The sequence below is a fragment of the Budorcas taxicolor genome, chromosome 18 (assembly GCF_023091745.1).
Source record: "Budorcas taxicolor isolate Tak-1 chromosome 18, Takin1.1, whole genome shotgun sequence".
Taxonomy (NCBI): Eukaryota; Metazoa; Chordata; class Mammalia; order Artiodactyla; family Bovidae; genus Budorcas; species Budorcas taxicolor.
Window position 1 is genome coordinate 50,143,771 of NC_068927.1, and position 21,412 is coordinate 50,165,182.

Consider the following 21,412-nt stretch of genomic DNA (forward strand, 5'->3'; position numbering starts at 1 on the left):
CCTCCTTATCTTCTCTCATTTGGTGGCCTGTCTTTTCAGTTTCTTTAAATTGTGTCTTTTGGTGAAGCTTTTAATTTTACTGTAGGCAGATTTATCACCCACTTCCTTTATAGTTTTATAGTTCTACTTTTCACATTTAGTCGCTCTTTGTTCTGGAATTTGTGTGTGCGCGCGCGCACGCATGTGTGTGGTGTGAGGTATTCACTCAGTTTCACATTTTCCACCTGGATCTCCAGTCATTCGTACACCATTATGACAATAGGCCGTCGTTTCTCCTCTGCCACCTGGGCCATAAAGTCATGTCTCTGTAAGTGGGTCTGTTTCTGGGTGCTCTCATTCTTTCTTGTGCTCAAGTTTGCCTATTCCTGTATCAGTACCCCACTATCCTAATTCATATAGTTGTCTTTTTTTCTTAATATTTCCATTTAAATGGCCAAGCCAGGTCTTAGTTGTGGCGCAAGAGATCTTCAGTCTCTTTAGCAGCCGGCAGGATCTTCAGCTGCAGCGTGTGGGATCCAGGTCCCTGACCAGGGATCGAACCTGGGCTCCCTGCATTGGGAAAGCAGAGTCCTAGCTACTGGACCACCAGGGAAGTCCCACTAGTTGATAATAAGTCTTGATGGCTTGGAGAGCAAGCCTTCCCACGCATGCGTCCTTCTTCCCAAGTATCTCAGCCAGTTGACTTTTTGTACCGCCACTTAGATATGAGACAAGCCTCGTGCCCCACAAACAGACACGACGTTGAGTCTCCCAGTCCATGAACGTGGTCTGTCTCTCGGTTTATTTAGGTCTCCTCTGATGTCACTCAGCAGAGGGTCACACTTCTCCAGCCGGGCCTTGCCCACCTCTTGCGGGGTTTATTCCGGGCACTTGGTGATGTGGCAGAGGGGAGCCCGTGGCCGCCCCTCCCGCGCGGCGTCTTGCTCCCTGGGCTCGGCCTGGCTGGGTGAGGCCCTCAGAGCAGAGGCAGGAGCCTGGCTCCCCCATGCTCTGCTTCCTCCCAGGCACCGCCCCTGGGCCCTGGCAGAGGGCGGGCAGGTTGCCCGGAGAGGAGGTTGTAATTTTCCTGAATGATTTCAAGGGCTAATTAAAGGTTTTCCTTGACTAATCAGCTTACGGTTTAATTATCAGGAAACAGGCTCAGGGATGCAGGAAGCAGCTCGCTGGGCTCTCCTCACAGAGTGGCCAGAGGGAGCCAGGGCCGGGCCGCTCCCCCTGGGGTGGTGGCGGGATGTGGGGATAGCTGAGCACCCTTGGAGGCCGGCCGTGGTTCTCCAGCCCTGCGAGGGGACCAGGTGCAGGGCAGCCGGCGCCTGTGGTTGCGGTCTGAGCGCGTCCCTTCCCGGCTCCAAACCCTTCCAGGTCCCCTCTGGTGGGCTGGGCCTGACCCCTCCACTCACCTCCTGCGCTCCAGCCTCGCAGGCCTTTGTTTCACGCTCTCACCTCGGTTATTCTCTGGGGTTGGGCTAAAGGTCACACCTCTGGGCAGCCTTCTCAGGCCACTCCCGCCTCCAGAGCAGGAGATGAACTCTGCCCGCCACATGCTGCAGTCAGCACCGTGCACCCAGCACTGATCAGGGCTCTTCGCCTGGGCTGCGCTCTGTGGTCCAGCACTGGGGGCTCGGGGGACCCAAGAGGAGAAAGGGGCTCAGGACGGGCACCCCAAGGAGAGGGCTAGGAGTAGGCTTCAGGCCCAGAGGACTGAGTGGTTGCCCAGGCCTTGGGGGAGCAGGGGGCGGTTGACAGCCTGGCCAGTGACCTGGCCAAGGATGGGCTTTTGGCAGTTTGTGAGGGGGGAGGGGACCTGGGGATGGCCGTGCCAGGCCTGGCTTCATTCCTTGCATTCCTCAGCCGGCCCCAGACTCCGGTGGGCAGGCAGAGAGGGGCCTCCTGGGTCGCGTGACCTGCCCCTCCCTCTCCTTTTCCTTTCCGCCCCCTACCCCGCCCCCCATCAGTCTGTCTCACTTATACCACCCCCTGAGGACTCAGTCCTGGGACTCTGTGTCCAGGCTCCTCTCCGCCCCCATCCCATGGTCCTTAGGGTTACCTGGCATAGGTGTACATCACTGACTCAACGGACATGAGTCTGAGCCAACTCCCGGAGATGGTGAAGGACAGGGAAGCCTGGCGCGCTGCAGTCCATGGGGTCGCAAAGAGTCGGACGCCACTGAGCGACTAAACAGCAAAAGGTCAGACCACTTGAATCTGAATCTCTGGCTGTGGGGCCTGAGCACTGGGTTTTGTGTTTTTTTTTTTTAAGCTCTCTGGGCGACTGTAGTGTGATTCTGAACCGAGATGAGAGCCACTGGCTTACAGAAACGGTAGAAATCACATTAGCTTTCGCAGTGTTTGGACACTTTTCTAGGCTTCTGACATGGCGTGATTAAGTCGTGTCAGCCCTGTCACCCCCACAGCCTCACTACAGGAAGATGTGACTGTTATTCCCACGTTACTGACAAGGGAGCTGAGGCCCCAGAGGAGGCGTCGGGGCTGCTTCATCCCTGGGCCCACCAGCCCGTCTGGGCAGCTCCTCCTCCTCCTCCTCCCGTCTTTCTCTTCCCGAGTCTTTGCCTCTTGTCTCTCCTCTCCTCTCCCTCAGTTTCTACTCCCTCAACTCCCCTGCAGAGGCTTCCCTGTTTGCAGGCAGGATCCTGCCGAAGCCACACAGGGGAGATGGTTTCTGCAGACCCAGGACGAGGGGGCGGTGCTGGTCCCCGCATGCCAGCCGCCCTGGCTGCTCCTGGCACCTGGAGGGGGAGGGGGTGGGGGGCAGGGCATGCATGCCCCTGCTTGTGGAGGGCCTGGGGTCCTGGGACCAGCCCTGCAACCTTGCAGGGAGGAGCGCCCAGGCTGGTGGACCCCCCAGATCCTGTGGGCCGCCAAATCTGATGTTGTCATCCGTTGCTGGTTACCATTTCAGGCTCCCATGGAGTGGCTGATGGTTTAATTTCAGGAAAGGTTTGTGCTCAGATGTGACTGTGGCGTCGCAGGAGCCGTTATGATTCATTCAGTGGGCATGAGGGGAGCTGAGAGGCCAGAAGCCCCTGTGCCCCCGCTCCCCAAAGGCCCTCTGGCCTCCTCTCCCCCATCCCCTCCGGGCAACGACTGGGCATCCAGCTTTCCTGCTGGCCTCACCCGGCTGCCCCAGCCTCCTCTGTGACCCGGGGCCAGGCCCTGAGCCCCGGGTGTCTCTGCACTGGTTCCCGTTCAGAGCGACTCTCGGCCCAGGTCTGCCGTCGCTATAGCTGCTGCTGCCATGAGGTCTGTTACAGCTACTAGAGGCAGGATACGTGTCCACAAGGTGAGCGACCCACGAATTCGTCACTGTTCTGACTAGGTCACATCATCATGTCGTTATAGCTACTACTGCCATGAGGTCTGTTACAGTTACTAGAGGCAGGATACGTGTTTGGATTTAGTAATTAAGGCTCACAAGGTGAGCGACCCACGAATTCGTCACTGTCCTGACTAGGTCACATTCCCTTTTGCGAAACTTTTAAAACCTCTGTATGATGGAAGTGTCCACACGTTCTTCTGAACAATGGCCTGCCGCCCTCCTCACGGCCCCCGCCCCAGCTTCAGCAGTTATCTGTCACCACCTGGCTTTTTCATCTGTACCCCACCCCCCACCTCCCTGATTCTTTGGACGCAGTTCTTAAACATCGGTATACTGCAGCCATAAATATCTCAGATTTTTTGCATATAAGAGATAAGGAGTCTTTAAACACCCCCCCACACACGATACTGTGGTCACAGGAGAAAAAGAACCAATACTTTCTGAGTAGCCTCGCATTTCCCCAGTTGTCCTGTCGTCGTTTTCTCCAGCATGTGTGTTTGACTTGGCATCCGGACAAGGTCTGCTCCGCGTTTGGCCGACAGGCCCCTCTTCCCTGTGCCCGCTGATTGGGTCACTGACCTACCAAAAGCCCGATCCTCCGTCCTCTGGAGCTCCCCACGGTCCGGGTCTCACCGGGGCATCCTCGTGGTGTCATTTCACGGGTTCCTCTGTCCCCCATGCTTCCTGTATGTTGGGCCTTAGGTCTAGAGGCGCGATTGGATTCGGGTTCCGCTACTTCATAGATGGTGCTTTGTAGGAATTCAGGCCAACCTTCATGTCTGGCTGACTATTTTGAAGTAATTTCCTTTTTTTTTTTTTGCAAGTGAGTGGATTAAAATGGAAATTCTTAAGTTGCTCTTAGTGAGGCTGGTAAGCGGTATAGCAGAACAGGCGACCGGGGTCTGGGGGCACAGGGCTGTGCTGAGCCCCTGGCTTCCAGTGAGCCTTCTTCACGAACCGAACCGTAGCTTTGGGCTCCCGCTCTTCTGGGGCCAGAGGCCCCCAGCTGAGAGCCATCCCTATCCCCCACCCTCATTCTTCACCCTCCCCTCTGCTTATCTTTAGGGGCTCCTGCCCCAGCTCTGCCCTTGGCCAGCTGGGCCCCCGGGGAGCTTTCCCATCCCCCCACCTGCTTCGTCCTCAACGTAACATGATGGTGGTAGGGCGGCTGCACCTCCGGGAGGGCTGTGGTCAGGAGGTCTGGGCTCCAAGCGGGTCTTCTTCTGCATTCAGGGTAGACTCTCTTTGACCTCAGCCACGCCACTCTCCCCTCACACCCTCCCTCCCTTCCTGCCACACCGGCCTCCTGGGCCAGCCTCAGGCATTCTGGAATGAGCTTGCAGTTGTGGTTCCTTCTACCCTGAAAGCATTTCCCTGGGTTCCCCGCGTGGCTCCCTCACTCCCCCTGCTCCTGCTCAGGGACCCCCACCCCCCTAGACACCCCGTTCCCCACACACACGCCGTGCTCTGCTCCCCCTCCCACTGGTCATGTACCTTTTTGTTCGCTTTTATGTTATCTTATCTCCCTCAGTCACTAGCATGTCATCTCCGGGAAGGAGGGACTGTCTTATGCACTGGGTCCCCAGTGCCTAACAATGCCTGGCATACACTGAGTGTATCATCAAGAGTTGCTGAGTGCATGGCCGAATGAGAGTGTAAACATGGTTAAGTGAGGGACTCCAGCCTGGGTCAGACCTGCCATGGAATCCTGGTTCTTTCTGGTTTTTTTAATTTACTTTTAATTGAAGAATAATTGCTTTACAACATTGTGTTGGCTTCTGCTACGTGTGTGTGTGTTAGTCGCTCAGTCGTGTCCGACTCTTTGCAGCCCCATGGACTGTACCCCGCCAGACTCCTCTGTTCATGGAATTCTCCAGGCAAGAATACTGGAGTGGGTTGCCATTCCCTTCTCCAGGCGGATCTTCCTGGCCCAGGGAGCCGGGGTCTCCTGCATTGTAGGTGGATTCTTGACCGTCTGAGCCACCAGGGAAGCCCTGGTTCCTGCCCTACGTCAACATGACTCAGTCATAGGTACTCATGTGTCCCTTCCCTCTTGAACCTCCCACCCCATCCCACCCCTCTAGGTTGTCACAGAGCCCCGGTGTGAGCTCCCTGAGTCACACAGCACATTCCCAAGAGTTGCACGGGACCGAGGAGAGCCGCTGCTCTGATCACAGGACCAGTTACAGCCTTGGGGGTGGGTGGAGAGAGAGAGTGTGTGTGTGCTAGAGACAGATGGACAGGGAGAGAGCAAAAAGAGACTGTGAGAGATCAGAGAGCCACCTGAAGGCCTCCCCTGGGCCTGTTGCCCAACTAAGAGAGGAAACACACTTGCCGTGGCTAGAGTCCCCAGGGTCCCCTCCCGCAGGTACCCCGGCCTCGCTGTGGTTCCTCGTTGCTTCCCCAAACAGTATCCGTATCATGTCGTGCTGCAGGTTTGAAAACTGGATGTAAGTGGTTCCCTGCTCAGCTGCAGCTTGCTCTCAGTATTGTGCTCTGGAGATTTCTCTAGTGGAGAGATGAAGTCGCCTGCCAGTGGGAATGCAGAGGGAAGCCCCTCCCACAGCCAGATGAAGGCAGCCCTGCCCTGGGGGAGCCTCAGGAGGGCGCCTGGGGGCTCCTCTTGGCTCGCCACCCTCTCCCTTCCCCCGCCCCACTCCCTGGTTTGATACCACTGCAGGAGACATAAGAGATGCAGGTTTGATCCCTGGGCTAGGAAGATCCCCTGGAGGAGGGCATGGCAACCCACTCCAGTGTTCCTGCCTGGAGAATCCCATGGGCAGCGAAGCCTGGCGGGCTGCCGTTCATGGGGTCACAAAAGAGTCGGACACGACTGAAGAGACTTGGCACGCACGCAGGCATGCGTCCAGTGAAGGTGGGCACTCCTCTCCATAGAGGGCACTGCTGGCTTCCCAGGGTGATAAATGGGATTCAGTTACAGGCCCTTGACATGGAAGAGGTCTTCCCAGATGCCTGTTAGGTGGGAAGGGGGTTCTGGTACCATTCTGGGTGTGTCATTTTCACAGAAGGGGCCTTCCATGGAGGAGGGTGAGTGCGCCCCGCCCCCCCCTCCACGTGGGAATGGACTAGGGACTAGGGAAGAGGCAGCAGGGTCTCTTCCCCTGCCCCTTGGCTTTCCCCTTCAGCTGGTCTCATCCAGCCTTTCCTGGAGAACCTTGTGGATAGTGATCCTGTCGAAAGCCCTGATCTGGAGGCGTGGGTTTGCTTCCCAGCTCTGCGACCTGCTAGCTGGGTGACCTTGGGCTCGTAGCTCCTCCCTCATCCCTCCTCCACCACCACCCCCGGCGGCCTCAGTTTCCCCATTTGTAAAATGGGGTTGTTATACAGGTTATTTTATCCATGTAAAGCTCTCAGAACAGGTCTAGCACGTAGAAATCTCTCTAACAGGAGTTAGCTGCCAGTGTTACTGCCAGTGCCACTCTCTCTTGCACTTTGTAGATTATCACTGCGCTCCTCCTCTGACCTGTCTTCCCACCACGACCCTGCCCTCATGTCCAGGGATAGAAACAGACGCGGCACCAGGCAGTGATGGCCCCAGAGTGACCTTGAGGAAAGCACAGGCCCCTGTGTCATGGCTTGGGTGGGGGAAGCCCTGAGGACTGAGATGAGCCCTGGCTCCAGCCTGGGAAATCAGGGAAAGCTTCCTGGAGGAGGAGACATCGGAGCTGCGGGCTGTAAGAGCAGTCAGTGTGTGGAAGCCTGTGTGCTCCAAGGAAAATGAACAGCATGTTCTAAGGTGGGAAAGGGTCTGAAATTTTTAATAAATTATTAGTAGTCATGTACAGATGTGAGAGTTGGACCATAAAGAAGGCTGAGTGCCGAAAAATTGATGCTTTCGAACTATGTTGCTGGAAAAGACTTCTTGAGAGTCCCTTGGACAGCAAGGAGATCAAACCGGTCAATCCTAAAGGAAGTCAGCCCTGAGTATTCATTGGAATGATTGAATGCTGAAGTTGAAGCTCCAATACCTTGGCCAGCTGATATGAAGAGCCAACTCATTGGAAAAGACCCTGATGCTGGGAAAGATTGGGGGCAGGAGGAGAAGGGGGTGACAGAGGATGAGACGGTTGGATGGCATCACCGACTCAAGGGACATGAGTTTGAGCAAACGCCGGGAAATGATTGATGAAGGACAGGGAAGCCTGGCACACTGCAGTCCATGGTGTCGCAAAGAGTCAGACATGATTTAGAGACTGAACGACAATATTAGTATTTTTTCATGAAGCTTTTCACTTTGAGATCATTGTGCCCTAATCTGGAGGTGTGAGAAACAACACAGAGAGAGCCCCTGTAGCCTTTAGCCAGCTCCCTTCAGTAGTGACATTCTGCAGAATTAGAATCAGTGCAAGATCACAACCAGGACGTTGTCACAGATACAGTCGGGATGGAGGAGACTCCCTCACAAGGATCACCACCCCCCCCCCCCTCCCCGTGCCCTTTTAACAGCCGCATCCCGTCCCTGCTCTGCCCCTCACTCCAGGCAGCCACTCATCTGTTTGTTCCCCATTTTCATAATTCTGTCCTTTCAACAGTGTTGTGTAAATAAGATCGTACTGTACATAACCTTCGGGTGTTGGCATTTTTTTCACTCAGCATGGTTCTCTGGAGATTCATCCAGGTTGTCGCCTGTGTCAACAGCTGGTTCCTTTTTTTTTGCTGAGTAGTGGATGTGCCATAGTTTATTGAACCATTCACCCACTGAGGGGCATCTGGGGTGTTTCCAGTTTTTGCTGTTAGAAATGAAGCTGCTGTTAACAGTCTTATACAGGTTTTTGTGTGAATGTAAATTTTCGTTTTTTCTGGGACAAATACCCAGAAGTGCAGCTGCTGGTATGTAGGTGGATGCATGTTTAAAGAAACTGCCAAACTGTTTTTTAGGATGGCTGTACAACTTTACATCCCCACCAGCAGCGAATGAGTGATCAATTTCTCTGCGTCCTTGCCAGCATTTGGTGTTATCACTATTTTTTATTTTAGCTATTCTAATGAGCATGTAATGATAATTCTCTGTGGCTTTAATTTGTATTTCTCTAATGGCTAATGCTGTCAGACATCCTTTCATGAGCCTATCTGCCATCTGTGTATCCTCTCTGGTGAATCATCTTCATGTCTTCTGCCCATTTGCTAATTGGATTGTTTGGGTTCTTTTACTGTTGAGTGTTGAGAATTCTTTATGTCTTCGAAATATTAGTCCTTTGTCAGGTATGTGGCTTGCAAATATTTTCCCCCAATCTGTTACTTTTTTATATTCTTTACATGGACTTTTGCAGACCAGAAGTTCTTAATTTTTTTAAAAAAATTTATTATTGTTTTTTAAATTTTGGCTGCTCTGGGTGTTCGTTGAAGCACATAGGCTTTTCTCTAGTGTGGGACACAGGGGCTTCTCCCATCCAAGTACTCACCAGGCCCGACCCTGCTTAGCTTCTGAGACCAGACGAGATCGGGTGCGTTGAGGGCGGTATGGCCTTACATGAGGGGCTTCTCCGCTTGCAGATTAGACTAGGGGCTTCTCCACTTGCAGATTAGACTGGGCTTCCCTACTTGCAGATTAGACTAGGGGCTTCTCCACTTGCAGATTAGGCTGGGCTTCTCCGCTTGCAGATTAGACTGGGGGCTTCTCTACTTGCAGATTAGACTGGGCTTCCCTACTTGCAGATTAGACTGGGGGCTTCTCCGCTTGCAGATTAGACTCGGGGCTTCTCCGCTTGCAGATTAGACTGGGCTTCCCTACTTGCAGATTAGACTGGGGGCTTCTCCACTTGCAGATTAGACTGGGCTTCCCTACTTGCAGATTAGACTGGGGGCTTCTCCACTTGCAGATTAGACTGGGGGCTTCTCTACTTGCAGATTAGACTGGGGGCTTCTCCACTTGCAGATTAGACTGGGGGCTTCTCCACTTGCAGATTAGACTGGGCTTCCCTACTTGCAGGCTTCTCGTAAAGCGTAGGCTCTAGTGTGCGAGGCTCAGTAGTTGTGACGTGTGGCCTCTAGTTGGGGTGATTTGGCTTAGTTGCCCCACAGCGTATAGGATCTTAGTTCCCCAACCAGGGATCAAACCCATGTCCCCTTCACTGGAAGGCGGCTTCTTAACCACTGGACCACCAGGGAAATCCACCAGAAGTTTTTAATTTTGATGAGGCTTACTTTGATAATTTTTCCTTTTATGGGTCGTGCTTTTGGTATCCAGTCTAAGAAGCCTGTGCTTAGCCCTAGATCGTGCAGATGTGTTGGTTTGTTTTCTAAAAGTTTTGTTAAGGTTTGTGTAAGTCCGAAGTTCAGATACAGGTTCATTTTTTTAGCATATGGATGTCCCGTTGTTCCAGTACTGTTTGTTGAAAATGCTGTCTTTCCTCCATTGAATTGCTTACAGTTCTTTGTCAAAAATAAATTACAACAATGAGATACAGCTTCGCACCTACCAGGACGGCTATTATCTTAAAAAAAAAAAAAGAAAACTAACGTGTTGGTGAGGAGATAGAGAAATTGGAGCCCTTGTGGACTGCTATTGGAGATGCGAAATGGTGCAGCTGCTGTGGGAAACAGTCTGGTCATTTCTCAAAAGGTTAAATATAGAACTACCATATGACCCAGCAATTGGACTCCTAGATATGTATCCAAAGAACTGAAAGCAGAAACTTGAACAGATATTTGTACACTTTAATGTTCATAGTTGCTTTATTCACAATAGCTTAAAAGTGGAAACAACCCAGGCATCCAGCAGATGAATGGGTAAACGAAATTTGGTGTATACATGCAATGGAATATTATTTAGCCATAAAAAGGAATGGGGTTTACATGCATACTACAAAATGGATGGACCTTGAAACATTATGCTTAGTGAAATAAGCCACACACGGGAAAAATATTGTTGGAGTCCACTTATATATTCCACAAAGAACAGGCAGATTCATAGAGAAGGAAAGTAGAAGAGGAGTTGCCAGGGGCTGGGGGGAAGGAGGGAGTGGTGAGCTAGCGTCCATGGGCACAGGGTCTTTGCTGAGGATGATGACACAGTTTGGAGCATGAGTCACAGTGGTGGTTGCACAGCGTTGTGAATGCGTTCAGTGCTACTGTAGTTCACACTCTAGGATTAAGGCTGGTTAAAATCATAGATAGATATATAATAGTAGCTCCGTCATGTCCGACTCTTTGCAACCCTAAGGACTACAGCCAGCCAGGCTCCTCTGTCCATGGTATTCTCTGGGCAAGAATAGTGGAGTGGGTAGCCATTTTTTTCTCCAGGGGATCTTCCTGGCCCAGGGTCTCCTGCATTGCAGGCAGATTCTTTACCGTCTGAGCCACCAGGGAAGTCGTTATGTATACTGTATAGGCAGCAGTAACCAAAACCATCCCCAAGAAAAGGAAATGCAGGAAGGCAAAGTGGTTGTCTGGGGAGGCCTTACAAATAGCTGAAAAAAGAAGAGAAGCTAAAGGCAAAGGAGAAAGGGAAAGATGTACCCAACTCAACTGAATGCAGAGTTCCAGAGAATAGCAAGGAGAGATAAGAAAGCCTTCTCAGTGATCGGTGCAAAGACATAGAGGAAAACAATACAATGGGAAAAACTAGAGATCTCTTCAAAAAAATTAGAGATACCAGGGGAGCATTTCTTGCAAAGATGGGCACAATAAAGGACCGAATCAGTATGGACCTAACAGAAGCAGAAGATACTAAGAAGAGGTGGCAAGAATACACAGAAGAACTGTACGAAAAAGATCTTAATGACCTGGATGACCATGATAGTCACTTACCAGAGCCAGACATCCTAGAGTGTGGAGTCAGGTGGACCTTATAGTAAGTACTACTACAAACAAAGCTAGTGGAGGTGATGGAATTCCAGCTGAGCTGCTTCAGATCCTGAACGATGATGCCGTTAAAGTGCTGCGCTCAGCGTGTCGGCACATCTGGGAAACTCAGTGGTGGCCGCAAGACTGGAAAAGGTCAGTTTTCAGTCCAGTCCCAAAGAGGGGCAATGCCAAAGAATGTTTCAACTACCATACAATTGTGCTCATTTCACATGCTAGCAAGGTAATACTCAGAATCCTTCAAGCTAGGCTTCAGCAGCATGTGAACTGAGAAATTCCAGATGTACCAGCTGGGTTTAGAAAAGGCAGAGGAACCAGAGATCAAACTGCCAACATCCGTTGGATCATAAAGTATGTATGTGCTTAGTCGCTCAGTCGTGTCCGACTCTTCGTGACCCCATGGGCTGTAGCCCGCCAGGCTCCTCTGTCCATGGGGTTCTTCAGGCAAGAATACTGGAGTGGGTTGCCATGCCCTCCTCCATGGGATCTTCCCAACCCAGGGATCGAACCCAGGTCTCCAACATTGTGGGTGGATTCTTCTTTACTGTCTAGGCCGCCAGGGAGCCCTTGGATCATAGAGAAAGCAAGAGAATTGCAGGAAAGCATCTACTTCTGCTTCATTGACTGCGCTAAAGCCTTTGACTGTGTGGATCACAACAAACTGGAAAATTCTTAAAGAGATGGAAATACCAGACCACCTGACTTGTCTCCTGAGAAAGCCTTTGACTGTGTGGATCACAACAAACTGGAAAATTCTTAAAGAGATGGAAATACCAGACCACCTGACTTGTGTCCTGAGAAACCTGTATGCGGGTCAAGAAGCAAGTTAGAACTGGACATGGAACAATGGACTGGTTCAAAATTGAAAAAGGAGTACGACAGGCTGTATTTTGTTACCTTGCTTATTTAACTTATATATAGCATCATGCAAAATGCCAGGCTGGATGAATCACAGCTTGAATCAAGATTGCTGGGAGAAATATCAACAGCCTCATATATGCAGATGATACCACTCTAATGGCAGAAAGTGAAGAGGAACTTAAGAGCCTCTTGATAAGGGTGAAAGAGGAGCGTGAAAAAGCTGACTTAAAACTCAGCATTCAAAAAACTAAAATCATGGCATCTGGTCTATCACTTCATGGCAAATAGATGGGAAAAGTAGAAACAGTGATAGATTTTATTTTCTTGGGCTCCAGAATCACTGCGGACAATGACTGCAGCCATGAAATTAGAAGACATTTGCTCCTTGGAAAGAAAGCTATGATAAACCTAGACAGCATATTAAAAAGCAGAGACATCACTTTGCTGACAAAGGTCCATATAGTCAAAGCTGTGGTTTAACCAATAGTCATGTATAGATGTGAGAGTTGGACCATTGAAGAATTGATGCTTTCAAATTATGGTGCTGGAGAAGACTCTTGAGAGTCCCTTGGACTGCAAGGAGATCAAAGCAGTCCATCCTAAAGGAAATCAGTCCTGAATATTCATTGGAAGGACTGATGCTGAAGCTGAAGCTCCAATACTTTGGCCACCTGATGCGAAGAGCCGACTCATCGGAAAAGATGGTAATGCTGGAAAAGATTGAAGACAGGAGGGACGGGGATGACAGAGGATGAACTGGTTGGATGGCATCACCAACTCAATGGACATGAGTTTGAGCAAACTCTGGGGAATAATGAAGGACAGGAAAGCTTGGCGTGCTAAAGTCCACGGGGTCACAAAGAGTCAGACACAGCTTAGCAACTGAAGAACAGACAAGGTATATTTTACCACAATGAAAAAAAAAATCAGTGTTTTAAAAACCAGCTGGGTGTATGTTTGGGTCTTTGTCTGGATTCTTTATTCTATTCGCTGACTTCTGTGTTTTTTCCCACTGTCTTGATTACTGTGTACCCCAGGCCTTACCATCAGGGAAAGTGAGTCTTCGGGCTTTATTCATCTCTTCCACAATTGAGTAGTTCTGGGGCCTGGCATTTTTGGAGCCCCTCTGGCGCACCCTTGTGTGAAAGACAGCAGTGTGACTTACCGACTTTCAGAGTCGCCCTTGGCGCCTGCCTTGCCCTCGGCCCCCACATGTGACTCATCAACAGGAGTTGCACGTTGCGGGCAGACACACCTCTGGTCTGGGGCCCTCCCTGCATGCCCGGCCGTGGCTGCCTTCACCAGTTGCCCGGAGCAGCGCCTCGGTCTCGTCACCTGTCTCCACGCCCACTCAGGCCGTAGCCAGAGCTCTGTCTTCAGACGCAGGCCCTCCTCAGCGCCTGCCTTGGCTCCCCGGAGTCCCCTGGCGGCCTGGCCCCTGCCCTGCTCCAGCTCGGCGCCGCTGTGCCCTCATCCCTCCAGCCACCCTTCTCAGCTGGAGTTTCACATTTCCCTGGGTGGTCCTGGACTGTAAGCCCCAGGGGGCAGGGACCATGCTGCACCCCTGTCCCAGCCTGGACGGCACATGGTGGACACGTGTTCTGTTTCTGTTGACAAAATACATGAATGCGAGATAGAACCCATGATTGGGGGTGGTGGTGGAGAAACGAGGCTGGAGAGGGGAAGAGGTGGGAGCTGGGGTAGGTGTACAAAGATCTTGACCCTCACAGAAAAATAGACAAAGGCTTTTTCTTTTTTTGGCCACGCTGTGTGGCATGTGGAAATTTAGTTCCCCAACCAGGGCTTGAACCCCCTGTAGTGGAAGTGTGGAGGCTTAACCACTGGACTACCAGGGAAGTCCCCAAATCAATCTTTTCTTCTTTTTTTCTTTTTTGTCTACGTCATGCGGCATGTAGGAGGCAGAGGCTTTGAAGAGACTGTTAACAGAAAAGGAGTTCTGGTGACTTTTACAAATTTAAAAGGATGCGCAATTACAAAGTGCCTGTGTGCTTGCTCAGTCGCTAAGTTGTGTCTGACTTTCTGTGACCCCATGAACTGTAGCCCACCAGGCTCCTCTGTCCATGGGATATCCCAGGCAAGAATACTGGAGTGGGTGCCATTGCCTTCTCCAGGGGATCTTCCCGACTCAGGGATCAAACCTGAGTCTCCTGCACTGGCAGGCAGATTCTTCCCAGGTGCTGCGCCATCTGGGAAGCCTGCAATTACTAAGCACCAAAAGGCGGATGAAAACAAGGCCAAGAGGGGCCAGACTTCACCTCTCTGAGTGGGGAAGATGGGAGGGTGTGACAACACCCTGGGCCTGAGGCCAAGGGAAGGGCTGAGAGCGGCAGCTTGGCAGTGCTGTGCTTTGCCCGGCAGTCCTGCTGGTAGGCACTTGGCCCGCAGACATACTGGCACACCTGTGAAGTGACTTCTGCCCACGGTTTTCACTGCTGCACAATGTGTAAGAGCAAATGGCTGGAAGCCACTGGCCTGGCCCCGTGGGGACTGGCTCAAGGCATCGTGGCCCTTGCACGCAGCTGCTAAAGCAGCAGGGCTGTGCTTTGCAGAGATGGAAGCCTGGAAAGATCATTAGACGTATCTATTTTTCTCATTTAAAATCACGGTCAGCCTACATGTGGAAAGCACATAAAGTAGCAATGTACAGTGTGACCGATTACTCTGAGGGGAGGACCCATGTAACCACTTCCTCCAGCTGAAGTAGCAGATGGCGCCAGCCCCCACCCCCGCGCCTGGAGGCAGCCCCTCCCTGACTTCGAGGCAGTCGCTCCCTCCCTTTTCTCTTTGGTTTTGCCCCCTCTGTGTGCATCCCTAAGGAGCATATTTCATTTTACCTGGTTTTGAACTGTTTCTGAACAAAGTCCTAGGATGTGTTGGGTTTGTTTCGCTGCTTGATATCATGTTTGATGTCCGTCCACACCTGGCTGTGGGTCACTCGTTCTCACCGTTGTGTACTCTCGTGTGAGGCCAGTGGATCCGCCTGCTGTGGGCGAGCGTTGCTGGTGTTTCCAGTCTCTCGCCCATTCAGACTGTGCCGTGTGCACCTCCCCGTGTGTGCCCCTGGGGGTGGGTCCGGGAGAGCACGCCAGGTCCCCAGCGTGTCTTCACCTCCACCGGTCGCTGCCAAACGCCTCCTGGTGCCCGCGGCACAGAGGAGCCAAGGAACAGCCTTGAGAAAAGCAAAGTGTGGTGGCGTGTGTGGTGTGCTGCCGTTTATGATTGTTTTAAGTGTGAAAGCATCTGTGTGTGCACGTGCCTGTGCACATACATGCACACTCACACAGGTATGCGTAGGCTCTCAGAAGACAGTAGAATCTCCAGTAGAGGTGACTCCACGGCCGAGCTGGGGCCAAGCAGGAGGGCGCCGACCTGTCAGTGTTACCCTTCGGTGCCACTGGCTTTTGAACTGTGTTCCATGTTATAAAGAGACAGACTGAGCCAGAGAGAAGGGAAAGAAAGGGAGGGGAGAGATGAAGCCTAAATATGGCAGAACTTGATGGCTGAGAATCTGAGTGATGGATCTTATGGGGCTTCGCTAGTTTAGTCTCTCTTTGGGAGTATGTTTTAAAACTTTTGTTATGAAGATCTGTTCTGGCGTGAGAGACTCTCTTTTCTCCCCCTCTAGCTGTTCCAGGTGTTTAGTTGTGGCATGCAGGCTCTTAGTTTAGACATGTGGCCTCTAGTTCCCTGACCGGGAATCGAACCAGTGCCCCCCTCCACTGGGAGCATGGAGTCTTAACCTCTGGACCACCAGGGAAGTCCCTGAGAGAGGCTCTTGAACGGACCTCTCCTTGCCCCTGAGGCCTGTCCCCAGGAGGACCCCTTGTCTCCAGGGAGACTTCCTTTTGGAGGAGGGGTGCTCCCTCCTTCCCTTCCCTCCCCTGTCCCTTCCCATGGGACCTAGTTTCCCTGGCTGGTCAGACCTACCCAGTCCTGACCGCCTCCCTCACCAGAGCCCAAACCAGCCGGTCCGGTTTGGGGACCCGCCCCATTTGGCTCCTGTCTGGGTGGCTGCCTGACAGGTGCTTCTCGCTGCCAGGGGAGGGGGTTGGTAGCCTGGGACCTGGGGAGGGGCCCTGAGACCTGCCCTGCGGCGGCCCCAGGCTCAGCTGGAAGCCCCAGGCTTAGTGGGCAGGTGGTGGACAGAAGGGGTAGATGGGGTTTCCAAGCCAGTCAGGCCTCCTGGTCCACGTGATAAAACAGCCTGATAAAGTACCCGCCCGTTTAGGGCAGTGCTGAGCTAAACCGACTTCATGCTGCTAAGAGCACGCCCCAGCCCAGAGGAGGTTCTCCAGAAAGTCAGGCCACTTATTTTCAGAAGGGTTAATTACATCCTGGCCAGCCAGCCAGCATGGCACACACAAGTCCTGGCCGTCTCCACCTTTCTCTCTCCCCATCGCCGTCAGAGTCTTCCAGCCCCCCTCACACCTAGATATGGCAATGAGGGGGGGGTTCACCGTGATCTCCCCTGGTGAGCCTGCAAGTCTCAAGTTCATCCTGATGGGCAAGGGCGGCAGAGCAGGAGCGCCCCGGTCACTGTGCCCTCTGGAGCTCTTGCTAGAATCGCAGTCTGGGTGTCAGGGGACGCAGCAAGCCCCAGATCTCCCGCCACCCTCCCCATCAGAGAGGACGCTTACGCCCTGGCGCCCTGTCCCGCACCACAGCCCTGGCTGGTATTTCACACCTAACTGGCCCGGCTGCCCCTCTCAGATGCACAGCCCCGGGCTGTGTAGCCTCTGTTCCCCTGGCACCTCGCCTGGCCTGGATGTGAGATGGGGGCGTGCGTGTGTGGTGGGAGAGTGACCCTGCCTGAGCAGGGGCGGTGGTTGGGTCCCCTCCCCTCCACGGGGCCAGTTGTGGGCCACGTGGCCCAGGCTTTCCAGGCTCAGCCCCGCCTCCCTCCGCCCTGCCCTTCACCCTCCCCCTCCCGGGGGTTAGAGCCACAGCCAAGCTCAACTCCTGCCAGGGCAGGGCCGAGTTGCCAGCCGCTGCCAGGGCGGCTGGGGCACAGAGGCCAGCCAGCTCTCCTCGGTGGGCCAGGGGAACCCCTCGATCCTGGCTCCCTGCTTGGTTTCAGCTGGGAGCCCCCTGTCTGCTGGCCTACCCCACTGCGGGCAGCCCAGGCCTGAGGGAGGGCCAAGGATGGTGGAGGTGAGCTGGCCCGGCCTCGAGGAAGAGGGGGCGGGCCGCCTGGGTGTGGGGGAGGGCAGCCACCTGAGCGCATGCGAGGGGCCACACCTTCATGGGGCAAAGGGCGGGGTCGCATGTGTGTTTCAGGCGGAGATGCCAGGTGTCTGTGCTCTGGGACTTAGCCCAGGTCTCAGCACAGGCTCCCCCTCCACACGTACCCCTCCCCCAAGCGTCTCTGTGGGAGTGTGTTCTCGGGGTCCGGTTTGCATGGGGGTGGTTCCGAGGCGGTCCCTGGGTGGCCGCGGACTTGGTGGTGTGTGTGCCTGGGCCTGTGGCAGGTCTCGTTGCCCACTGTGTGTGGTTCCCATGGTTTCCCTCTGTATCAGGAGGGCTCCTAGGTGGATGGGGTCTTGGGCTCTGCCTTCCTAGGTGAGTCCAGCCGTCCCGGAGTGTCTGGGATTGTGTTGTCGGCTTCCCCCAGGATCTTTGTATGCGCCTCTGGGTCTCTCCGGAGCCCTTGCATCTTTGGAGTGTATGGCTCTTTACACTGTTTGTGGAAGGGCTTTCTGGGTCCTTAACTTCTTGGGGTCCCGACTGTGGGTCCCCAGTGTTGCGACCCTCCGTTTCTCAGGGCTTCCTCTGAGCCAGGCCCCTCTTAAGACTGCTCCCCACCTTCTCCCGCTGACGCCGCACAGTCGGCTCCGGCCACTTGCTGGGCCCGCGTTCCCGAGGCAGGAGCTGAGGCTCAGGGCAGGCCAGCCCTTCCTGCGCCTAGCTCCTGCTGCCCCGTCTCAGGCGCTTTGCCGTGTGACGAGAGTGTGTGTCCCTGTGGTCTGGGGTTGTGTGGCTGGACGCCCGTGCTGCGTGTCTGTGTCAGCTTCTGTGCCCTGTGGCGCGTCCTCGTGTGCTCTATCTTGGGGGTGCGCGTGCGTCTGTGGCGGGGGGTGGGGAAGGACTTGCGTAAGGGGGGCCAGGGAGGCCTCTGGAGTCTCTTTTCTGCCTCCCGCCCCCTCCCTCCTTCCTGCCCCACCTCAGGGGAGGAACGAATGAAGTCTCAATCTGATTTCCCCAGTCTCCGGGGGCTCGCCCACACTCTCAGGTTTGTTATGGCATCCATTCCCCTCCCTGGGGGGCTGAGGGACTCCAACAGCGCCCCTTTTTGTCTGTGCCCCGTGGAGCCTGCCCGGGGGGCGGGTGGCAGGGGGCCAAGCCTGGGGCTGCCACAGGAGCCGCCTGGCCTCCCGGGGGCTCAGAGCACCGTCTCTTCATCCAGCCACATTCTCTGAGCTGTGCCCCGACCTGTGCTGGGCAGGGTGGCCGAGATGGCCCCAGGGCCTGTCCTCCGGGGGGACACAGTCTAGCGAGAGAGGCAGACCGGCCCTCGGAACATAAAGCGGGCCCATTGTGCTGCCCCATCCCAGCCCTGGAGAGGGAGCGCCTTAACAGAGACAGGAGGACTGGCATGTCTGCCCAGGGGCCCTGCTCAGGGGGCCCTGCTCTGGGGGACCTGCTCGGGGGGCCCTGCTCTGGGGACCCTCTTTCCTTCATCTGTTCCTTTATTTGCGCGGAAACAGCAGCAGCGCTAATAACCGCAGTCAGCCTGTAGCGGTGAGGACCCACTAGGTGCCAGGCACTGCTCTGAATGCTTTGCTAGGTCATCTCTTTCGATCATTCAAACACCCCAGGGGAGAGAGGAACCGTCATGACCCCCAGTTTGCAGACAAGGACATAGAGGCCCAGAGTCACGAGTTCCCGGCCCACAGCTTGACGGTGGTAGAGCAGCCACAAGCCTGGGTGTCCACTCTTCCTCACCAGCTGCCCTCGGAGTCCTTGTGGGCAGAGGCCTGCGGTGTGGCCGGAACATGGAGAGCAGGGTGCCCCTCGCTCCCCACCCGGCCAGCTCCAGGTCCTGCTCCCCCAGGCCAGGGTGGCCCCGGATCTGTGTCTTTTTGTGGGATTTCACCCATCGTGGGGACTCACGGATCTCTGGCGGCATACCCCCTGTGTGATGTGCCTCTAGCCAAGATTTACTGCCGCTTGCTCAAATTCCCTGCCTAGGCTGTGTGGTGGGAGGGCCTGGGGAAGTGGGCTCACAGCTGGTCACCTCTTGTGTTTGGAACAAACACCAGGTTATTTGCTAAATAGCCAGACTCAGACTCTAAGGAGGCCCAGTTCCTTTGCAGGCGTCAAGGTCAGACTTGCAGGCGGTGTGGACAGGGCTTGGGGACTCCTGTCTAACCCTCTGCCCTGCTCCTCCCGGGGTCCAGCCTCATCACTGCGGCAATGGCATCACTCAGTCACAGCACAGGTATTGCCGGTGCCTGCTGTGCGCCAGGCCCTGCTCCAGCCGCCGGGGTGCAGCGAGAACAGGACAGACGACGGCCCCTGTTCTTGGGGAGCCACTGCTCCCCTGCTGGGGGCAGGGGCGGGAGGCAGGACTTATGATCGACCGGTGTATAAAATGCCAGATGGTAATAAGTGCCACGGAGAAGTATAAAGCTGGGGTGCAAATTTTGTCAGGGGGTCAGGGAATGTGTTTGCACTAAGACCTGATGATCGAGGATGGGTGAGCCGCGCGGCTGTGGGCCAAGGGCGCAGTGGGCACCGAGGCCCTGAGGCTGGAGCAAGCTCCACGTGTCTAGGCCTGGAAAGGAGGCGCTCGTGTGGGGAGGAAGTGAGGCCCCGGGGTGGGCAGGGCCCTGCTCAGTCTCAGTGGGGAGTCTCATCCCGGTGGAGGGGTTTGTTCTCTTCAGATTCCCTGCTAACCACGCGGCCTCTCTGATCTTGGTCCTGGTCATCGGAGGCTGAGCTGTCTCTTGTGAGTGTTCTCGTCCCATATGCCTCTAGGTTCTGCACCTGGAGCAGAAGCTTTGGCAGGAGCCGGGGTTGCTGGGAGGCAGGAGGCTAAGGGTGCAGCGACAGGTCTTCTCCAGGGGGCAGAGCGGACACTTTTGTGCCCCGGCGCTGGGCAGCCCTGGCAGGGACTTCCCGTCTCTGGGCCTCAGTTTCCTAGTTTGGGAAACAGGAGAGGAAAGCCTCTCCACCCATATACCCAGGAACTGCCCAGAGGGTTTAGCGTGGTCAAAGTCAGCGCTGAAACCCGTGTATCCCCTCCACCCACCCAGTAACCACACAGGGCAGAACCCTGTATTGGGATGCAGCTATAACAGCCGGAACACGGTTCCTGCCCACGCCGAGCCACCGACTTAGCGGGAAGACAGCTGACACGATCGTGACCATGTGACACGTTAGGTGATGCTAAGGGCTGGGAGAGAACGGATCAGGTGCCAGGCTCTGGGGGGATGCAGCCATGGGCAAGACCAGACCACAGCCTCCCGCCTTCTCGACCTGTCCAGCGCACCCAGAGCCTGCCCACTGCTCCCGCTTCCACAGGCCCCACGTGTCCCATCCACCCTCTTCCTGCTGGCCTCAGGCGTCCTCCTCCTCCGGGCCTCCCTGCTCCTGTCCTGCTCACAGCCTTCCTGCGGCTCCATCTCACGCAGGTAAGAGCCGAGTCCTCCCCGTGCCCCCCGCCCCGCCCCGCCCCAGCCACTCGGCCTCGCTCTGCTGTTGGGCCATCAAGCACACTGCGGCCCCAGGCCTTTGCGCTGGCTGTTCCCGCGGCCGGGGTCCTGCTCCCCCAGGCACCCACTCCTCTCCCCACCCTGCTCAGTGCGACCTCCTCTGCGAGGCCCTCCCTCACCGCGTCACTGACGTTCTCCACGTCCCCTCACCCTGCACACCCAGCTGACCCCTGCTCTTTTTCTTCTCAGCACTCACCATCTGACTCACTAGCTGGCTTTCTGGTGTATCTTGCCGTGAGCTGTCTCCTTTCCCCTCAAATGTGAGCTTGGCAAGGGCAGGGATATCCCTGGCTCCCCTGGCCTCTGCTGTGGGCCCTGCCCCGGGCCTGGCAGAGCTCAGCTCTCACCCGACAAGAATGATGGAATAGATGGCGAGTGGGTATGATGGGCCCTTTGTGGGGAGAGCAGGTGTCTGCCAAGGAGAGCGCCTGGGCACGTGTCAGCCCCAAAGCTTGAGGCGGGGTCTGGGGACAGGGCACCTGAGGATTCCTTGCAAGGACTAGGCAGGAGGAGAACGGTGAAGGGGGGGTGATGGGCACGTGGATGGGGTGAGCAGAGGTGTGAGGGGGAATGGTCTGGGGTTTCAGGGGGACCGTGAGAGCCTGCCGGGGCTGCCGAGGTAAGGCAGACCCCCGTCCAGCGTCAGAGCACAGCG

The 21,412-nt window shown here is 54.9% G+C and overlaps 1 protein-coding gene and 1 non-coding gene across 7 annotated transcripts in view; one reads left to right on the forward strand and one right to left on the reverse strand.

Annotated features, from left to right (window-relative positions):
• Positions 1–21,412, forward strand: part of PAK4 (p21 (RAC1) activated kinase 4) — a 48,078-nt gene that overhangs the window by 10,891 nt on the left and 15,775 nt on the right. The window contains exons 1-3 of one of the 6 annotated variants that reach the window (XM_052655319.1): positions 17,006–17,194; positions 20,299–20,425; positions 20,567–20,676. The exons of 1 other annotated variant lie outside the window; for it this stretch is intronic. The gene's annotated coding sequence lies outside the window, so the exon portion shown is untranslated. Of the gene's footprint in view, positions 1–17,005; positions 17,195–20,298; positions 20,426–20,529; positions 20,677–21,412 lie in introns of those variants that run through there. 4 more of the 6 variants (XM_052655322.1, XM_052655321.1, XM_052655323.1 and 1 more) reach the window with 4 other exon arrangements.
• TRNAG-CCC (transfer RNA glycine (anticodon CCC)) lies at positions 520–592 on the reverse strand. Its single transcript has one exon. It is a non-coding gene; the product is annotated as a tRNA-Gly (tRNA).